The following is a 22,218-nucleotide window of genomic DNA, read 5'->3' on the forward strand; positions in this document are numbered from 1 at the left end:
AGTTCCCCTTTTGTGGAATAACAAAATTGCACATTTGTTGTCAACTAACGAAAATCTCTCAAAGTTGATACTAAAGGCAAATCTTAAAAAATTACGGAAAAAGGATGGGCATTTGCAATTAGTTGATCAGGTAATTAGGGATCAGTTAAAAGATGGAATAATTGAGAAGATTTCTGATTTAGATTCATTTAAGGCAGAGCATCCAAATTATTCATTTCTCCCACACTTGGCTGTTTTTAGGCCTGAGAAAAAAACCACAAAGTGCCGTATTGTATTTTTGTCCATTTTTTTCCTAATCTCAAAGAAACGGTCAAAAAGTGTGGTTTCTCTCACAATCAGTGTATAGATCCAGGACCTAACCTTAACCAGAAGTTATCTTCAGCCTTCTTACACTTGAGGTTTGATAAGTTGTTATTAACGTATGATCTTAAGAAAGCTTTTAACATGTTGTCCTTGAACAATAATGATCAAGCTAGGTTGCTGTTTTTTTGGTTCAAAAATGTACAGAGGAACGATTATTCTGTTGTAGCCTACAAGAATGTTAGACTTAGTTTTGGTCTTCGTTGTAGTCCATTTTTACTTATGCTAGCTCTGTATTATATACTAGTGCACCAATATGAACCAGACCCGCAGCTGAGGAACCTAAAGTTATTATTGTACTCTCTATTTTATATGGACAATGGAGCCGTTGGTTCTGCTGATTTTCAGTATTTGAAGTGGGCTAGTTCTCAGTTGCCTTATATTTCAACCCATATAAGTTTGAGATACAACAGTTAGTAAACAAATGATGTTACACTGCAGGCTGAAATTGATGCAAAGTTTGAAAGTAGTACTCCGGTTGAGAATAGCCTTTTTGGTCTTGTATGGAATAGGGCAGATGATTTAATTTATACTAAGGAAATCTTGCTAAACCCAGATGCTGATACTAAACGTACGGTTTTGCAGACTATTGCCAGTAACTTTGATGTTTTTGGTTTTAATATTCCTGTCTTTAATAGAAGTAGACTTTATATGCATAGACTTCAGTGCTCAAAGGAGCTGGCTTGGGATCAAGTACTATCCCCCAGTCTCCAAAGGGAATGGAGGAACATTTGCAGGCAGGTGAATGGTTCCCAGCCAGTGAAAATTAAGAGGTTCATTGGGCAAAGGAATGGAAAATTTAGACTGAAAGCATTCACAGATGCAAGTCGTGATTTTTATGGTACTGTGGTATACATTGAAGATGTTGACTCTGGTGTGATTAGCTTTTTGCAGGCAAAGAACCGCTTGATCAATAAGTTGTTGAAAGGTAAGTCCGTTCCAGCACTGGAGTTGAATGCTATTTCATTAGGGGTAGAAACCCTGATGGAGATTTATAGAGATTCTGCTGGATCCTTCATGTGTGAAGTCGATAGACATTGATGGCTTAGATTTGTACTGTGATTCCAGTTGTGCTTTGCAGTGGCTGCAAGCATCGGGATGTACATACTCCAAAATGCAGAAGCATTCAGTATTTGTACAGAATAGGATAAGCAATATCAGGAAATTATGTGAAATTAAACCTGTCTGTTTTATCTTTATAGCTGGAAAAGACAATCCAGCAGACTGTGTCACCCGATGCCTTTCTCCTAGACTGGTTTCTAAATCACTCTTTATTTCAGGTCCTGAGGTGGTGCCTGGCAATGAGTTTCTGAATTTCACAGTTCCTAGCTCAAACACTAATGCGCTTAGTATCTGTGCTGAGCCGAGTGTGTTTCCAGATGAACCTCTTCTTGATCATACGAAATATTCTACTTTAGAAAAGCTTAAATTGATTTACAGGAGGGTAATGCTTTGTGTTGACCACTGGAAGAGGAAAGCAGGAGTTGAAGTAAAGAATTTGAATAATGTAAACTATTCTGCTTTAGCTTTAAGGAAATTAATTCTAGAAGATCAACAGACACACTTTACGGAAATATTTTCTTACTTTAGATTCAAAAGTAAACCTTTAAAGGATATACCTCCACTTGTGAGCCAAACTTAATGTCTTATAGATTCAGATGGCATTTTAAGAGATAAAATCAAAGTTCAAGAAATGGTATGGTGGACATGACAAACTGTTTCCTATATTGCTTTATCCCAAGAGTTATTTGACTAACTAACTTAATTATAATGGATACACATGCCAAATTATTGCATGGTGGTTTGCTATTCTGTCCTATCTGAGCTTCGTAAGTGCTTTTTCATTCCTAACATTTTTCTGTCATTAAGAATGCCATTAAACAATGTGTTCCATGCCACAGGTTTAACACAAGAAGCGTGAGATTGAACCAGAACAGTTATCGTGAATTTCGTTTCTAGTCCCCTGCTGTTCCATTTTCTAATATTTTTGTTGATTTCATTGGACCATTTAATGTTAAACAGGGAGCTGAAATGATGAAGGTATGGATTTTGTGTTTCACCTGCACTTGGTCAAGGGCTATTAATTTGAAGGTCTGTCGAGATTTCAGTGTGAAAGAGTATTTGAGAGCCTTTCAATAACATGTTTTTGAATATGGATTCCACAGCTTTGTGTTAGTGATCCAGGCTCGCAGTTGGTGGCGGTAGGAGGTAACATAATCACTAGCTTCATCAATGATCCTGACACTAAATTGTATTTGGAGTCTAATGGCATTGAGCATGTAAAGTTTCAGCAATTCTTTAAAGGCCATAGTGAGCTAGGATCACTTGTAGAGTCTTGCGTAAAATTGGTGAAGAAACTTATTTTTTCAGCTATTAAAACTTGGGTGTTTCTTTCTTTGCCTGATTTTGAATATTTAGTGTGTAATGTTGTTCATTTAGCTAATAAGAGGCAATATGCCTTTAAGGAATCTTGAGAGAGACTGAGGCAGATTCTTGTCCAGAGCCCATAACTCCGGAAATGTTAGTCAAAGGGGTATGAGATAGTGTCCTTAAATTTAATTCCAGATTTAGAAGAGGTGCCTGATGATCCTGGGTGGAAGATGAGTAGCAGCCCTACAGAAGTAATAAAGGATGAATATGCAAAACTTCGTAAGGTTAGGCATAATCTTCTAGAAGCTTACCAAAATGAGTTTTTAAGTACCCTGGTAGCTCAGGCTGTGGACCGCAAGGACAGATATAGACCAGTTTGTCACCAGAAGTTGGGCATTGGTGATATAGTACTCATCAAAGAGCCAAACACTAAAACCATTAATTTTCCATTGGGAATTGTGAAGGACATAGAGGAGAATGATTTGGGGGAAACTACTGGGGCTATTATACTTAAAGGGAAGACTCGTGAGGTGATTAAAAGACATGTTACTACTTTAATTCCTTATCTTACGGTAGTTCCGGATGCATCCTATCATTCAGATAATGAGGATAATCAGAGCTCCCGTAGGTTATCTATTAATGAGAGTTCACCCCAAAGGACTCCCAGGAAAGCTGCCATTAGGAGCAGAAATTTGACTAAACTTATGTTGTAGTTATAAGGTATGATGCAAATTCTAGTGGTGAGAAATTTGCATCTGTGCCCTCCAGTGTACAAAACATAATGTAATTTTTTTTTTCTGTAAAATTTTTTTTCTAATATTTTCTCAGTTTATTCTGTAATAATATTTTCTCACGCAGTTTTGTGTGTTGACTTGAGTGGGGTAATTTTCGCTGTCAAATGTTCTGTGTGCATGACTGTTTTACATAAAATGTCTTTACAGGCTTTTTTTGGAGGGGTAGTTTTAAGTAGTTGCATAATGGCCTTATCTGTTGTTGGGTGGTCTTAAGGACCAAGACAAGCAATAATTCTCGGGAACTAATCTTTGTATTGGTTTTCGAGCTAACGTGTGAGACGGCGGAGAAATGGTCGTCAGTGAATTCTGCTACTTCGACTGTGACTGTAGCTTAAGGGGTTCACTCATACAACCCTTTTGGACACCGTGAGTGTTGGGCTGCGAGGAAGAACGCTGAGTGGAGGACAGATTTATTAGAAATGGATCCTGTCGGCGTTTGTGCTTGGATTTCGGAAATGGCTCTTCACTAAATACAGGCTCTCTCTCTCTCTCTCCCCATCTCTGGACTTCGCATTCTGCATGAAGCGCATGATCGATAGAAACCCTTCACTTAAACCATACATGCTTCGCCCTTTAGCTAAGGTAAGGCCATTAGTGTCTTTTAGTTGAGGTTTCAGAAGTCCTGACGGTGACCTATAAAAATAACAATAAAATAACTCTGTAAGGACAAGTTATATAAAAACTTTTCATGCGTTTTTGCATCGTAATATCGTTACCTTCTTTTTTCTCGTACAGTTCGGCGAGTGCTAGTGTTAAAGTTGGATTGTATCGGTCAGTGTTAACCCGTTATACAGACTGGGTTGTTTTCCGCTGGTGGGTTATTAATTTGTTACTGATGTTATATGTCGATATTATTATTTGAGAATATTTGACATTGTTGGTCTAACTGTAATTAGGTCCCTTCCCTCCTTGTTCACTGTAGGTGTGGTAGGCTTACCTGGGTGCAGTAACGACCGGTAATTGTAACCTGACCAATTTATCCTCGATTGGTAATAAAGAATTCTTGTGTATTGCCAGTAGATTAAGCGATATAGTTTTCATATTAAAGTTTGTGCCATTCAATTATTAATTTTTTAAAAGTTATTCGGTGTCAATTCTTTTTTATAATGTAACTGTCTGGACTTACAGGTTATGATGCAGAGTCGATAGCCGATAACAGAAAGGTCATTGAAACTAAAGAGGAGCTGGTTAATTTAATATGGTTGTTCGTACTTGATACATTTTTATTAAAATACTGAATTGAGTTTTGTATTTTATTTTTACCTCCATGTTTCACCACCTTAAAATTTATATTGTTATCGATTTCGTTTTCTGTATATGGCGCCCAACGTGGGGCACGTCAGGTGGTGTATGTGGAGGTTGGTCGTTAGCTCACTTAAGTGCTCGGTAAAGTCGGAATGGGGGGAGGGGGAGAGACGTGTTTCGCTGTTATTTTCCATTTTCATCGTTACGGTTTTATTTAAGAATTGAGTTTTCCTTCGTTGAAGCATTATCCACGGTGTCTAGGTTGACTATTTTATATATTTGCTTACTTATTTAATTTTTTTGTCCATTTGGAAGTTAATCCTTGTCTATTAAGCCCTTCGATTTGGATGGTGACGGTAAATGTTTAGTTGCTATCACATTGAAAAAGACTTAAGAATTTGATATTTTTTATAATTATTCCTTCACGATGTCTGATCTTAAAACTTTAATTGCAAAACGCAAGGTAATCAGGAAGAAGGTTACTGATATAAATCGTATTGAGTCTTTTCGGCTCTCAGTACTGGGAAAAAACAAAAATCTCTGAAAGAAGTGTACTGCTAAGTCATAAAAAGCTACTTATGATCTGAATGATGAGATTTTTTCCTTAGAATTTCGGATGGGGAGTTCATTTGTGAGGATGCTAGGGAGTCGGAGATTGCAACCTGTATTGAATATTTGATAAAGATAGAATATTGTATTCCCCACCTAGAGGTGGTATCTGCACTGGAAATGTTGAGGTTGCTAAAAGTCTTCTTAAACAGCCACAGCTCCATTACCAAGTCAGTAGTTACGGATGGGGAGGATTTCATTAGGTTTATTTCAGAGTTTGAAAGCACTACCCAATCATTTACTTATCCAGACAGGGATTTGTTACTTCTCTTGAGACAGCAGGTAGAAGGAAGAGCTAAAGTTTTATTGAATTCTTTGGAAGCTGACAAGCAGACATTCAAGGACGCCAAAGACTGCTTAAGTTAGCCTTTGCTCGGAAGTAGTTCGTAAAACATCTACTATAAGACATTGACGAGTTTAAGATTGGGGGAATCTGATGACCCTTTTAAATTTATTTCCATTTTAAGAACAGTTGTTGAATCTGTGAAGACACTCAAAATGACTCCTGATGATTTTATTCAATATTTCATGTGGAATGGACTTAATGACAAGTTTAAGAGGGAATTGGTTCAGATTACTACAAAGACTTATCCTTCTGTTCAGGAGATAATGGACAATTTCTTTATTGCCTGTGAGAGGTATGAAAATTGCTTGAAAAGTGAAGTTCCTTTACGTACTCTTCAATCTAGTGTTAGACAGAAAACTACTAGTTTGGCTATTAAAGACATTGCCTGAGGTTAGGAAGTTTACTGTACACTTTGTGTAGAAGGTGAAAAAATAATCATTCTATATTTAAATGCAAACTTTATGACACTCCAGAAGCAAAGCTTCAGCGTTTGAAAATACTAAAAGGATTGTTTTCGATGTGGGAATCTTAACCATATGAGTAGGCAATGTAGATTTGAATTTCGTTCAAAAGTGTGTGAAATAGTTCGGGGCTTCATTTTCACTGTCTGTGCTCAAAGTCTTCTGAAGTTAAGCTTTTGCCCTCTGAAGGAAAGCATAAAGGTGGTACTCGAATACATTTGGGATAAAGCTGATGTTAAGAGGGGGGAAGATTCCATTAATGAAGTGAATAGTAGTATTGCAGTTCTTCCCAGTATTGTCAATAAGACAGTACTCCCTTCCTTTTCATTTACAGTCCCTGGAGTGGATGGTATTTTTAGAGGTCTTAAGGATAGCTGTTCTCAGAGTTCCTTTGTTACAGAGAGCTTGCTTAATAAGTGTAGTTTGCCTGTTCTTGAACCTAGTGTAAAATTAACTATTAATGGGTTTAATGGTTCTAAAGAATATATAAGCAGACTTGTTCAACTTCCTATGAAGTTTGGCGATTGTATTTCAAATGTTCCTGCACTTGTGGTTCCTAGCATTAATATAAAGTTAAATCTTCCAGGTTAGGCAAGATAGTGGAATCTTTCGAGAATAAGGGATTCATATTGGCAGATAAGAAACTTTGCAAAGACAGTGACAGTATTGATGATGTTCTGGTTTTATTGGGATCTGGTGCACATTACGCCTTAATGGGTAAAGATGTAGCCTTTGGTTTTAACCCCCCTTCAGTATACACTGAGTCACAACATGGTATTTTGCTAATGGGAAACCTTGAAAATTTGAGCAAAAATATTCAATTTTTGAGTCGGCCTAATATTTGTAATGAGAGGTTAGATGTAATTAATTCACTTGGTTCAGGCAGGACCGATTTTTTTTTCTCTTGCTCCCAAATTACTACCGGTTCTTTCTTAAGTAAAATACTAATTGACCCTCTTTTGGATGATGAAGTATTGACCTACCATTATTCATAGGAACTTGAGGTGGGAGACTGTAAACATGCAGGTGTTAGATGAACAAAGGTCAGATTGTTGAATCTAAATTGCTCAAGGCTACTGATGAAGTGCTTGAACACGAATTGCCGCCGCTTTTGAATCCTGGGACGCAAATAGTGCTGAAAGTATTATGTCAGAGACTAATCAGGAAGTGGGTGAAATTTGCGTTGAGTAATTTTTCAAGAGAAAAGGATGGAAGAATTGTAGTTTCCCCTTTTGTGGAATAACAAAATTGCACATTTGGTTGTCAACTAACGAAAATCTCTCAAAGTTGATACTAAAGGCAAATCTTAAAAAATTACGGAAAAAAAGGATGGGCATTTGCAATTAGTTGATCAGTAATTAGGGATCAGTTAAAAACAGATGGAATAATTGAGAAGATTTCTGATTTAGATTCATTTAAGGCAGAGCATCCAAATTATTCATTTCTCCCACACTTGGCTGTTTTAGGCCTGAGAAAAAAACCACAAAGTGCCGTATTGTATTTTTGTCTAATCTCAAAGAAACGGTCAAAAAGATGTTGGTTTCTCTCCAAAACAATCAGATTGATATAGATCCTGGAACCATAAACCTTAACCTTAAGAAAGTTATTCTTCAGCCTTCTTACACTTGAGGTTTGATAAGTTGTTATTAACGTATGATCTTAAGAAAGCTTTTAACATGTTGTCCTTGAACAATAATGATCAAGCTAGGTTGCTGTTTTTTTTGGTTCAAAAATGTACAGAGGAACGATTATTCTGTTGTAGCCTACAAGAATGTTAGACTTAGTTTTGGTCTTCGTTGTAGTCCATTTTTACTTATGCTAGCTCTGTATTATATTACTATGCACCAATATGAACCAGACCCGCAGCTGAGGAACCAAAGTAAAGTTATTGTACTCTCTATTTTATATGGACAATGGAGCCGTTGGTTCTGCTGATTTTCAGTATTTGAAGTGGGCTAGTTCTCAGTTGCCTTATATTTCAACCCATATAAGTTTGAGATAAAACAGTTAGTAACAAATGATGTTACACTGCAGGCTGAAATTGATGCAAAGTTTGAAAGTAGTACTCCGGTTGAGAATAGCCTTTTTTGGTCTTGTATGGAATAGGGCAGATGATTTAATTATACTAAGGAAATCTTGCTAAACCCAGATGCTGATACTAAACGTACGGTTTTGCAGACTATTGCCAGTAACTTTGATGTTTTTGGTTTTAATATTCCTGTCTTTAATAGAAGTAGACTTTATATGCATAGACTTCAGTGCTCAAAGGAGCTGGCTTGGGATCAAGTACTATCCCCCAGTCTCCAAAGGGAATGGAGGAACATTTGCAGGCAGGTGAATGGTTCCCAGCCAGTGAAAATTAAGAGGTTCATTGGGCAAATAAAAGGAATGGAAAATTTAGACTGAAAGCATTCACAGATGCAAGTCGTGATTTTTATGGTACTGTGGTATACATTGAAGATGTTGACTCTGGTGTGATTAGCTTTTTGCAGGCAAAGAACCGCTTGATCAATAAGTTGTTGAAAGGTAAGTCCGTTCCAGCACTGGAGTTGAATGCTATTTCATTAGGGGTAGAAACCCTGATGGAGATTTATAGAGATCTGGCTGATCCTTCATGTGTGAAGTCGATAGACATTGATGGCTTAGATTTGTACTGTGATTCCCAGTTTGTGCTTTGCAGTGGCTGCAAGCATCGGGATGTACATACTCCAAAATGCAGAAGCATTCAGTATTTTGTACAGAATAGGATAAGCAATATCAGGAAATTATGTGAAATTAAACCTGTCTGTTTTATCTTTATAGCTGGAAAAGACAATCCAGCAGACTGTGTCACCCGATGCCTTTCTCCTAGACTGGTTTCTAAATCACTCTTTATTTCAGGTCCTGAGGTGGTGCCTGGCAATGAGGTTTCTGAATTTCACAGTTCCTAGCTCAAACACTAATGCGCTTAGTACTCTTGTTGCTGAGCCGAGTGTGTTTCCAGATGAACCTCTTCTTGATCATACGAAATATTCTACTTTAGAAAAGCTTAAATTGATTTACAGGAGGGTAATGCTTTGTGTTGACCACTGGAAGAGGAAAGCAGGAGTTGAAGTAAAGAATTTGAATAATGTAAACTATTCTGCTTTAGCTTTAAGGAAATTAATTCTAGAAGATCAACAGACACACTTTACGGAAATATTTTCTTACTTTAGATTCAAAAGTAAACCTTTAAAGGATATACCTCCACTTGTGAGCCAACTTAATGTCTTTATAGATTCAGATGGCATTTTAAGAGTAAAATCAAAGTTCAAGAAATGGTATGGACATGACAAACTGTTTCCTATATTGCTTTATCCCAAGAGTTATTTGACTAAACTAATTATAATGGATACACATGCCAAATTATTGCATGGTGGTTGCTATTCTGTCCTATCTGAGCTTCGTAAGTGCTTTTTCATTCCTAAACATTTTTCTGTCATTAAGAATGCCATTAAACAATGTGTTCCATGCCACAGGTTTAACACAAGAAGCGTGAGATTGAACCAGAACAGTTATCGTGAATTTCGTTCTAGTCCCCCTGCTGTTCCATTTTCTAATATTTTTGTTGATTTCATTGGACCATTTAATGTTAAACAGGGAGCTGAAATGATGAAGGTATGGATTTTGTGTTTCACCTGCACTTGGTCAAGGGCTATTAATTTGAAGGTCTGTCGAGATTTCAGTGTGAAAGAGTATTTGAGAGCCTTTCAATTACATGTTTTTGAATATGGATTCCCACAGCTTTGTGTTAGTGATCCAGGCTCGCAGTTGGTGGCAGGAGGTAACATAATCACTAGCTTCATCAATGATCCTGACACTAAATTGTATTTGGAGTCTAATGGCATTGAGCATGTAAAGTTTCAGCAATTCTTTAAAGGCCATAGTGAGCTAGGATCACTTGTAGAGTCTTGCGTAAAATTGGTGAAGAAACTTATTTTTTCAGCTATTAAAACTTGGGTGCTTTTCTTTGCCTGATTTTGAATATTTAGTGTGTAATGTTGTTCATTTAGCTAATAAGAGGCCAATAGCCTTTAAGGAATCTTTGAGAGAGAGACTGAGGCAGATTCTTGTCCAGAGCCCATAAATCCGGAAATGTTAGTAAAGGTATGAGATAGTGTCCTTAAATTTAATTCCAGATTTAGAAGAGGTGCCTGATGATCCTGGGTGAAGATGAGTAGCAGCCCTACAGAAGTAAATAAAGGATGAATATGCAAAAACTTCGTAAGGTTAGGCATAATCTTCTAGAAGCTTACCAAAAATGAGTTTTTAAGTACCTGGTAGCTCAGGCTGTGGACCGCAAGGGGACAGATATAGACCAGTTTGTCACCAGAAGTTGGGCATTGGTGATATGTATCATCAAAGAGCCAAACACTAAAACCATTAATTTTCCATTGGGAATTGTGAAGGACATAGAGGAGAATGATTTTCTTGGGGAAACTACTGGGGCTATTATACTTAAAGGGAAGACTCGTGAGGTGATTAAAAGACATGTTACTACTTTTTAATTCCTTATCTTACGGTAGTTCCGGATGCATCCTATCATTCAGATAATGAGGATTAATCAGAGCTCCGTAGGTTATCTATTAATGAGAGTTCACCCCAAAGGACTCCCAGGAAAGCTGCCATTAGGAGCAGAAATTTGACTAAACTTATGTTGTAGTTATAAGGTATGATGCAAATTTCTAGTGGTTGAGAAATTTGCATCCTGTGCCCTCCAGTGTACAAAAATAAAATGTAATTTTTTTTTCTGTAAAATTTTTTTCTAATATTTTCTCAGTTTACTCTGTAATAATATTTTCTCACGCAGTTTTGTGTGTTGACTTGAGTGGGGAATTTTGTCCTTTTCGCTGTCAAATGTTCTGTGTGCATGACTGTTTTACATAAAATGTCTTTACAGGCTTTTGTTGGAAGGTAGTTTTAAGTAGTTGCATAATGGCCTTATCTGTTGTTGGGTGGTCCTTAAGGACCAAGACAAGCAATAATTCTCGGGAACTAATCTTTGTATTGGTTTTCGAGCTAACGTGTGAGACGGCGGAGAAATGGTCCGTCAGTGAATTCTGCTACTTCGACTGTGACTGTAGCTTAAGGGGTTCACTCATACAACCCTTTTGGACACCGTGAGTGTTGGGCTGCGAGGAAGAACGCTGAGTGGAGGACAGATTTATTAGAAATGGATCCTGTCGGCGTTTGTGCTTGGATTTCGGAAATGCTCTTCACTAAATACAGGCTCTCTCTCTCTCTCTCCCCATCTCTGGACTTCGCATTCTGCATGAAGCGCATGATCGATAGAAACCCTTCACTTAAACCATACATGCTTCGCCCTTTAGCTAAGGTAAGGCCATTAGTGTCTTTTAGTTGAGGTTTCAGAAGTCCTGACGTGACCTATAAATAACAATAAAATAACTCTGTAAGGACAAGTTATATAAAAACTTTTTCATGCGTTTTGCATCGTAATATTTTCGTTACCTTCTTTTTTCTCGTACAGTTCGGCGAGAGTGCTAGTGTTAAAGGTTGGATTGTATCGGTCAGTGTTAACCCGTATACAGACTGGGTTGTTTTCCGCTGGTGGGTTATTAATTTGTTACTGATGTTATATGTCGATATTATTATTTGAGAATATTTGACATTGTTGGTCTAACTGTAATTAGGTCCCTTCCCTCCTTGTTCACTGTAGGTGTGGTAGGCTTACCTGGGTGCAGTAACGACCGGTAATTGTAACCTGACCAATTTATCCTCGATTGGTAATAAAGAATTCTTGTGTATTGCCAGTAGATTAAGCGATATAGTTTTCATATTAAAGTTTGTGCCATTCAATTATTAATTTTTTAAAAGTTATTCGGTGTCAATTCTTTTTTATAATGTAACTGTCTGGACTTACAGGTTATGATGCAGAGTCGATAGCCGATAACAGAAAGGTCATTGAAACTAAAGAGGAGTGGTTAATTTAATATGGTTGTTCGTACTTGATACATTTTTATTAAAATACTGAATTGAGTTTTGTATTTTATTTTTACCTCCATGTTTCACCACCTTAAAATTTATATTGTTGTCGAATCGGTTTTCTGTATATTTGTAATCATAACACGCACACACACACACACACCAAATTGTATAAGCTTATTAGATCATTTAAACAATGGTAGAATATCCCATATTTCATCTTAAAAGGAAGTCAGTGGGTTTACTGAATTACCAGATTGGTGATTACCAAAACAAGCAAAAAAAAAAAAAGTTCCGAAGTTTCTTCGGCACAATCGAATTTTATGTAAAGCGTATAATCAAGGCCACCGAAAATGCATCTATCTTTCGGTGGCCTCCGTATAATGCTGTATGAACCGCGGCCATGAAAATTTAACCAACGGCCCGGTATTGGCCTGTCCCATAGCGTTGACAGACTCATGCGATTAATGTTTAATTTAACCTTAAATGAAATAAAAAAAACTACTGAGGATAGAGAGCTGCAATTTGGTATGTTGGATGATTGGATGGTGGATGATCAATATACCAATTTGCAACCCTCTAGCCTCAGCAGTTTTAAGATCTGAGGGCGGAGAAAAGCGCGGACGGACAGACAAAGCCAGCACAATAGTTTTCTTATAAAGACAGCTTAAAATTAAGATACTTATAGTATTAGTCACTATTTAACACTTATCAGCCTTGGATTTATTTTTTATGTATTTCCTCTTTCTTATGAAAAGTTCCTGTTACTCAAATTAATGGGGGGGCGGGGGTGGGGCGGGGTTGAGGGGAAGTGGATGTAATACACATCTTGCCTACCTAAGTAGATTCTCAAAATGGCGTCCCTTCAAAGGCAGCTTCATTTCACCTTGATAATGAAACGATTCCTTCATTCGTCTTCGGAAATTCGACATTAGTAACGTAGTACCCTCAGCTTTCATAAGGGCAGTCAGTTATCTGGCGTTGCTCGGTGGGAAAAAAAAAGACCCAGGTGATCATCAGCCTTCTTATTATTCTTACTGCAATTTTTTTGATTTTTTTATTTATATTTATTTTTTTGCTCTGTAATAAGATCTCTTTCGATCTGAAGTCACCCGAAAGGTTGGGTTTCTTCATTGTTTTGCCTTCGTGCGCTTTGATATTTTTGTCACTGGACAATTTTTATTCATTCATAAGTGTTGAAATTGACCAGAGCTTAACAACAAGTTAACAAATTACTATAAACTTACACATACACACACACACACACATATATATATGTATATATATATCTATATTATATATATATATATAATATATATATATAAGATATTTTATATATAAGTTAATATATGTATTATACCAGATATATATGATATATATATATATATATATATATATAAACATATATATACATAAGTATATATATAAGTATATACCTATCTATATATATATATATATATATGATATATATATATATAGATATATATATATATCGAATATATATATATATATATATATATATATATATCTATATATAGTATATTATAATTATATAAAGTATATATACGTATATTCCTTTATATATATATATATATTATATATATATATATATATATATAAATATATATATATAGTATTTATATATATATTAATTATATATATATATATTATGACCTATACCCTTATATATATATATATATATATATATATATATATATATATATATATATACATATATATATATGTGTGTGTGTGTGTGTTGTGTGAATAAATTCTTCTGTTAAAACAGGATACTTCTCAGGATAAAAGGCCCATTGAAATACGTTGGCTTAAAGCTAAGGACTTTATATTTCGATGGACAGACTTCCACCCTTACCTCAAGCTGTAAAACAAAAGTGTTTTAATGACCTTGTTCTCAAAATGATTCATTTGTTTTTTCACGTAGTGCAAAACTCGTTATGCGATACTGGTAGAAATGACTCAGATAAAAGTAATCGAAGAAAGCATTGTATGTATACCTGTGTGTACTTGCGTGGGCGCGTATATATATACTAATTCCTAATACGTTTCCTTTGCAATTCCAAGTATTTAAGCGAAGCTGTCTGATATTCTGATTAGTCTGTCGACGGCAGATGAATTCCAAAAGCAGAATGTCTCTAAATTGGACAAACTGGATCTGTCACCTTTGGATATACCATTTACTCCAAGGAAGGACGTTCCAGCTCGTTCCTCCCTTGCACACACAAACACACACACACACACAAACTTATCAGACCTTACAGCATGACGAGCTTGGCAAGACGCGAAAAACAATTGAAAAGAGAATGGCGACAATTCTCCGTAGCACAGGTGAGATTTCTCGCGCTGCGCATTCGATGAAAATAGGAAAATGATGTTGTTTTCGGCAGCTGCTGCTGATTTGCCCTCAATTTTCACGAGATGTATAACCGAGTAGGGGGAGGGTGACCTTTGCCTGAAAAAAACCGGGACGCCATATCTTGAAAACTAACAACAGAATTTTCTTGAAAATAATCACATTATGTTTTCCACACCCAAATTATCGGGGTGCGTAATACTGACTTAACTTAACCCAACCTAACTTGACCTAGGGGCTGGGGCTATACTAGCATAGTACATCTCAGGAATTTACAGGCCGACCCCATGAAGGTCCAACAAGCAGGTCAATAAAGAAAGGAGAATTAACTTGATCAGAGACCAGTACTGCGTATCAGGGTGTAAGGTAACTAATGAGTATCATATTACGTTTTAACCATCAATGCTGCATACATTGATTTAAGGAAAGCTTACATCTGAAGGGAATTCTGTATATGTTCACCAGCCGGACCGACAGAATTCGAACCTTAACCATTGGTTTTAATACAGAGGAAAACGGTTGACTTGTTTGAGATCACAAAAAAATGTCATGGTAGCCGCTAGAATTTTAGCATTTTGCTAACACGGTGGAGAGGGAATGCTGTCGATTCTAAGTACAGATTTTGAATTTAACAGGATTATGGATCTGTATTATCATTATCATTATTATTTCCGTAGATGAAGCCTATTCACATGGAACAAACCCACTAAAGTGACCATTGACTCGGAATTCAACCTTCCAAAGAATATAATAATAATAATATTATGATTATTATTATTGTTATTATTTCAGTAATTATTATTATTATTATTTCAGTAATTATTATTATTATTATTATTTCATTATATCTGTAGATGAAGCCTATTCACACGGAACAAACTCATTAAAGGGGCCACTGACTTGAAATTCAAGCTTCCAAAGAATGTTGGCTTCAACCTCCCACCGCAATAGACCCCATAACACTGCAGCAGTAACTGATCATGATACAGACAGCCAGTTATTTTCCATCACCCTGGGGGAGACGCGAACCTGCCACATCTGAGTGGCAATTCCACGAAACTAACCACTACACAAGCGGACCTGAAAATAGAAATAAGGATATGGGGTATCCCAGTGGAATTGTACCCATAATTATAGGAACACTAGGAGGCACGATCCCAAGATCCCTGAAAAGGAACCTGGGAAAATTAGTAGATGCCGAGTAGCTCCAGGACTCATGCAAAAAGAGTGTGCTCCTAGAAACAGCGCACATAGTGAAAAAAGTGATGGACTTCTAAGGAGGCAGGACGCCACCCGGAATCCCACACTATAAAAACCACCCGGTCGAATTGAAGGACTGTGAAAAAGAAAAATAATAATAATAATAGTGTGTTAAAGAGTTATACATTTTCATACGTAGAACAGATGTACGTCGGATTGGAAGATGCCAAATATACCGGATGATGCATTAGCAATTCTCTGGTACGCATTAGAGTTGCCTCACTCTGAGGGACCTGGGGCAACCCGAACGAGCTGTAAGTCGGTAGATAAGGACGTCACCTTTCGTGATTGTTATTTCGTGTTCGATGCCTACAGGTGTTAAGCACCTGTCTGCGGCATTCGATAGGCCGTTGGATTTGTCACTTTATCATAGGAAGCACCTGCTAGATCACGACTTGTTCTCCAAACCCTTGTCTCATTGCTCATATGATACGAAATGTCATTATCAGATAACCTTCAGGCTCATATTATTATTATTATTTTTTTATTATTATTATTATTATTTTTTTTTGCTTTATCACAGTCTTCCAATTCGACTGGGTGGTATTTATAGTGTGGGGTTCCGGGTTGCATCCTGCCTCCTTAGGAGTCCATCACTTTTCTTACTATGTGCGCCGTTTCTAGGATCACACTCTTCTGCATGAGTCCTGGAGCTACTTCAGCCTCTAGTTTTTCTATATTCCTTTTCAGGGATCTTGGGATCGTGCCTAGTGGCTCCTATGATTATGGGTACGATTTCCACTGCATATCCCATATCCTTATTTCTACTTTCAGATCTTGATACTTATCCATTTTTTTCCCTCTCTTTTCTCTCAAAACTGGTGTCCCATGGTATTGCGACATCAATGAGTGATACTTTCTTCTTGACTTTGTCAATCAACGTCACGTCTGGTCTATTTGCACGTATCACCCTATCCGTTCTGATACCATAGTCCCAGAGGATCTTTGCCTGATCGTTCTCTATCACTCCCTCAGGTTGGTGTTCGTACTACTTATTACTGCAAGGTAGCTGATGTTTCTTGCACAGGCTCCAGTGGAGGGCTTTTGCCACTGAATCATGCCTCTTTTTGTACTGGTTCTGTGCAAGTGCCGGCCATTCGCTTGCTATGTGGTTTATGGTTTCATTTTTCGTATTGCACTTCCTACATATGGGAGAGATGTTATATCCGTCTATCGTTCTTTGAACATATTTGGTTCTTAGGGCCTGATCTTGTACCGCAGTTATCATTCCTTCAGTTTCCTTCTATAGCTCTCCCCTCTGTAGCCATTGCCACGTGTCATCGCTGGCTAGTTCTTTAAGGCGCTGTCACACTAGCGAAATTTCCGTCGACTTTTTCTGAGTTTGTCGTCGACTTTCCTAAGAAGTCGACGTCATCCGTACTCTGGTTGTCACACACGTTCTTCTTCACATCGTGGTTGTCGTCGTCAAAACGTAAACAAACCATCTGAGCTGATTTCCCGAATCCCGATAAAACAACTATGCTTTATAACACAAAGCAACTAGTGGGTCGTGCTTGCGTGTGTTTAATAATGAGTGCTGCATAGAATTTAAAATAAAAGTCTTTGCGTTCGGTCGTGGTTAAAAAGATGTGAAAAGTTTTATTTAAAAAAAATAAGCTGGGGATAGCCTAGATAGGCTATTCGTAACCTTGTTCACACAACCACAGTCAGACTGTATTACATATATTAAGCTAGAGAAACATTGCAAAAATTTTAAAGATTTTTGTTTATATTCTTTTGAGAAAAAAGAAAAAAAAAAAAGAAAAAAAAAGAAAAAGAGCAGAGCTAGGCTACATAACAATCTGATGCTATTCACGATATAGCATGCTTATCTGTTTCTTGGTAATTTTTTCATTTAAGACCATTTTTCATAAAACTGTCATGGTTATGGTCCTATAAGCAACGTCTCTCCCCCATATCTTCGACCAAAAACTGTTCTGGCAATCTTGTCAACTGTACCAAGAACTCCATCTTGCATCTGATGACTTGAAATGATAGCTCCTCCGAAATATAAAAAATAATCAAAGTCGACGGTTCTCGATGAGTTGAATTCGATCGGTACCGTTTTCAAAATTCGTGACGACGACACCAGAAAGTCGTCGTCAAAAACATGAAAAGTCGACGTCAAATTCAAAAGTCAACGGAATTTCGCTAGTGTGACAGCGTCTTTAGTCTGTCTCATGTATTGTCCGTGCATTGGTTTGTTGTACCAGTCCTCTGTTCTGTTTGTCCTCCTCCTGTCTCTGTATATTTCTGATTTCTGGGTCTTTGTCTACTTTTTTCAGTCCTTCTTCCCATGCACTCTTTAGCCACTCTTCTTCACTGGTTTTCAGATATTGCCCCAGTGCTCTGTTCTCGATGTTGACGTAGTCCTCTATACTTAGTAGTCCTCTCCCTCCTTCCTTTCGTGTTATGTATAGTCTGTCCGTATTTGCTCTTGGGTGTAGTGAAGTTTTTGAGCCAGTATCCATGGACTTCATCGGGACCTGGGGCTTTCCAGTTTGGCATTTTCTTTAGTTGGTGTCTGACTGTGTCTGTCATGCTCTCTGTGAATCTTTGTTTTATTCTCCCTGTTTCTTCTTCCTTGACTTCCTGGAGCCATGTTGCATGTTTGTTGTGTGATACCGGATTGCTCCATATTTTTTGTTTTCCCAGAGTCTCTTACTTGGTTCGGCTTCAGGAATTTCTTGGTGGTTGTCTTCCCTTCTTAGTTGGCTTGTATAGTCTTTTCTGGTTGGTTCCGAATAGTTTGTTCGTTGGTATCCCTTATTCCTGTTCATGTACCGTTGGATCTTATGTGCTTTGGCCTTAAGCCTCTGTTTTACATCTTCTATTGTATTGTTTAGTCCCTTCTCTTGTACTTTGTATTTCTCGTTGAGTTCCTCCCTTGTTTTCTTGCTTCTTAGCCTTTTTCCTGCCACCTCTTTCAGTTTACCATGATTTGCTTTTCCAGGCGCCTTTTCCAAGGAGGTTGCTGTTTTGGTTTTTTGTTGGGTTGGTTGTGCTGTTGGTGTTGGTGTTCGAATCCCCATCAGTTCTGCTACTAATCTTGCTCCTGCATATGCCAAGTTATTTGTTTCTGTGATACTGGTGGTGTGGTTATTATGCCCGATTATTTCATTGCAACCTCCAATTGTTTTCTCCCTTAATTTCTTGGTGTTTCTTCGTGTGTCGTTTGACACCTCATCATCCCTGTCGTCTTCTGTGGCATCGTCTCTCAGCTCGTCTTCGTGTAATTCGTTGTCTTCTCTTTCTGTTGGGCAGAGCCAGTTCTTTTTCTTATGTTCCTTACTTGGTCTGCCAGCCTCTGCCTCTGTTTGGGGGGTGGGGGTTGTTCCTTCCTTCATTCTAGAATGTTGACCAACCTTCTTCTCTATCCTCTCTCCGTTGGTGGGCTGTTTTGATGTAGCATCTCCATATTTGTCCATTATTTTTTTATCTTGTCATTTCTTCCTTTGGTTTGCTTCTGTGGCTCCAATCTCAGGCTGTTGGTTACTGTCGTTGTGGTGGTCAGTTGCTGGATGACGACCTCCAGGTACCTGACCGTCTTTCCCTTCAATTGATTCTCGTTGCCAGAGGGTTCCATTTACGTCGTTGTCGTTAATTCCTTCATTTCTTAACATCATTGCTGAGTTTGCTATTAAACCCATAGCTGGACCTACCCCATCAGGGATAGGTACTCCTTTACAGCTGAGTAGACTGAGGAAATTATGGTAAAGTTCCTTTCCCAAGGAATCAACGCCGAGGGAGAGCGGTCACCAATCCAACGACTGACCAGCCCCAATGTTGCTTAACCTGTCGATGACGACCTAACCCACTCTGCCACGGCGCACATATTATTATTATTATTATTAATATTATTATTATTATTATTATTATTATATTATTATTATTGTTATTATTATTATATTATTATTATTATTATTATTATGTCAATAATTACAAACAAGTTATACTCATTAATCTTGTGGGTTTTCTTTCTCCACCTTCAGAGGAAATCTGAAAGAAATTTTTGTTTAGCTCATTATTATTATTATTATTATTATTATTATTTTATTATTATTATTATTATATTATTATTATTATTATTATTATTATTATTATTATTATTATTCAGAAGATGAAAGCCATTTATATTTAACAAGCCCACCAAAGGGGCCACTAACAAGAAATTCAAGCTTTCAAAGAATATAAAGGTGTTCATCAGGAAGAAATAAGAGGAGGTAAAGGGAAATACAGAGAGAAGAGACCCCACTTATTTGAATACAGAGAGAAGAGACCCCCCCACTTATTTAAATATGCAGAGAGAAGAGACTCCCCCACTTATTCAAATACAAAGAGAAGAGACCCCCAATTATTCAAATACAGAGAGAAGAGACCCCCCACTTATTTAAATATACAGAGAGAAGAGACCCCCCACTTATTTAAATACAGAGAGAAGGAGACCCCACTTATTTAAATATACAGAGAGAAGAGACTCCCCTACTTATTTGAATACAGAGAGAAGAGACTTCTTTCCCACTTATTTAAATATAGAGAGAAGAGACTCCCCCACTTATTTAAATACAGAGAGAAGATCGCCCACTTTTCTAAATACAGAGAGAAGAGACTCAACTTCTTATTTAAATACAGAGAGAAGAGACTCAACTTCTTATTTAAAGTACAAAAGAGAAGAAAGACGCCAAACATTTTTAAATACAGGAGAAAGAACTCGCCCGCCACATTTTTAATACAGAGAGAAGAGAACTCCCCACACAATTATTGTATTACAAGAGAAGAGACTCCCCCCACTTATTTAAAATACAGAAGAAGAAGACTCCCCCCCACTTATTTAAATACGAGAGAAGAGACTCCCCCTTCCCCACTATTTAAATTTAAACAGAGAGAGAGAACTCACTTACTTTTTATTTACAGAAAAAGAGACTCTACTTATTTAAATGCAGAGAGAAGAGACTCCCCCACTTTTTATTTAAATAACGAGAGAAGAAACTCCCCCACCTTATTTTAAATACAGAGAGAAGAGACTCCCCCACTTATTTAAATACAGAGAGAAGAGACCCCCCCTTATTTAAATACAGAGAGAAGAGACCCCCCACTTATTTAAATACAGAGAGAAGAGACCCCCACTTATTTAAATACAGAGAGAAGATGACTCCCCCTTCCCAACTATTATTTAAATACAGAGAGAAGAGACTTCCCACTTATTTAAATACAGAGAGAGAGACTCGCCCACAAATTATTTAAACTACAGAGAGAAGAGACTCCCCCACTTATTTAAATAACAGAGAGAAGAGACTCCCCAATTATTTAAATACAGAGAGAAGAGACTCTCCCACTTATTTAAATACAGAGAGAAGAGACTACTTACTTAACAGAGAGAAGAGACTTTCCCCCCCCAAATTATTTTAAATACAGAGAGAAGAGACTCCCCACTTATTTAATACAGAGAGAAGAGGACTCCCCCACTTATTTAAATACAGAGAGAAGACTCCCCCCATTAATTTAAAATACAGAGAGAAGAGACTCTCCCACTTATTTAAATACAGAGAGAAGAGACTCCCCCACTTATTTAAATACAGAGAGAAGAGACTCGCCCACTTATTTAAATACAGAGAAAGAAGAACTCCCCACTTATTTAAATACAGAGAGAAGAGACCCCCACTTATTTAAATACAGAGAGAAGAGACCCCCACTTATTTAAATACAGAGAGAAGAGACTCCCCACTTTTTTATTTAAATAGAGAGAAGAGCTACTCCCCCCACTTATTTAAATACAGAGAGAAGAGACTCACCCATTATTTAAATACAGAGAGAGAGACGCCCCTTCTTATTCAAAACAGAGAGAAGGAAGGACTCACCACCTTTTTTAATCAGAAGAGAAGAGACTCTCCCACTATTAAATTACAGAGAGAAGAGACTCCAACCCACTTATTTAAATACAGAGAGAGAGACTCTCCCACTTATTTAAATACAGAGAGGAAGAGAGTCTCCCCCCATTATTTAAATACAGAGAAGAAGAGGACTCCCCCCCCTATTTAAACGAGAAAAGAGAGAAGGAAAGACTCCCCACTTATTTAAAAAAGAAAAAGAGACTCCCCAATATTTAAATACAGAGAAAAGGGACTCCCCTTCCCACTCATTTATTTTAACAGAGAAAAGAGACTCCCCCACGTTATTTAAATACAGAGAGAAGAGACTCCCCCCACTTATTTAAATACAGAGAGAAGAGACCCCCACTTATTTAAATACAGAGAGAGGGACTCTCACACTTATTTAAATACAGAGAGAAGGGACTCCCCACCTTATTTAAATACAGAGAGAAGAGACTCTTCCCACCTATTTTAAAACAGAGAGAAGAGGACTCCCCCACTTATTTAAATACAGAGAGAAGAGACTCCCCCACTTATTTAAATACAGAGAGAAGAGACTCCCCCACTT

Source organism: Macrobrachium nipponense, chromosome 25 (assembly GCF_015104395.2).
Source record: "Macrobrachium nipponense isolate FS-2020 chromosome 25, ASM1510439v2, whole genome shotgun sequence".
In the NCBI taxonomy this organism is placed as follows: Eukaryota; Metazoa; Arthropoda; class Malacostraca; order Decapoda; family Palaemonidae; genus Macrobrachium; species Macrobrachium nipponense.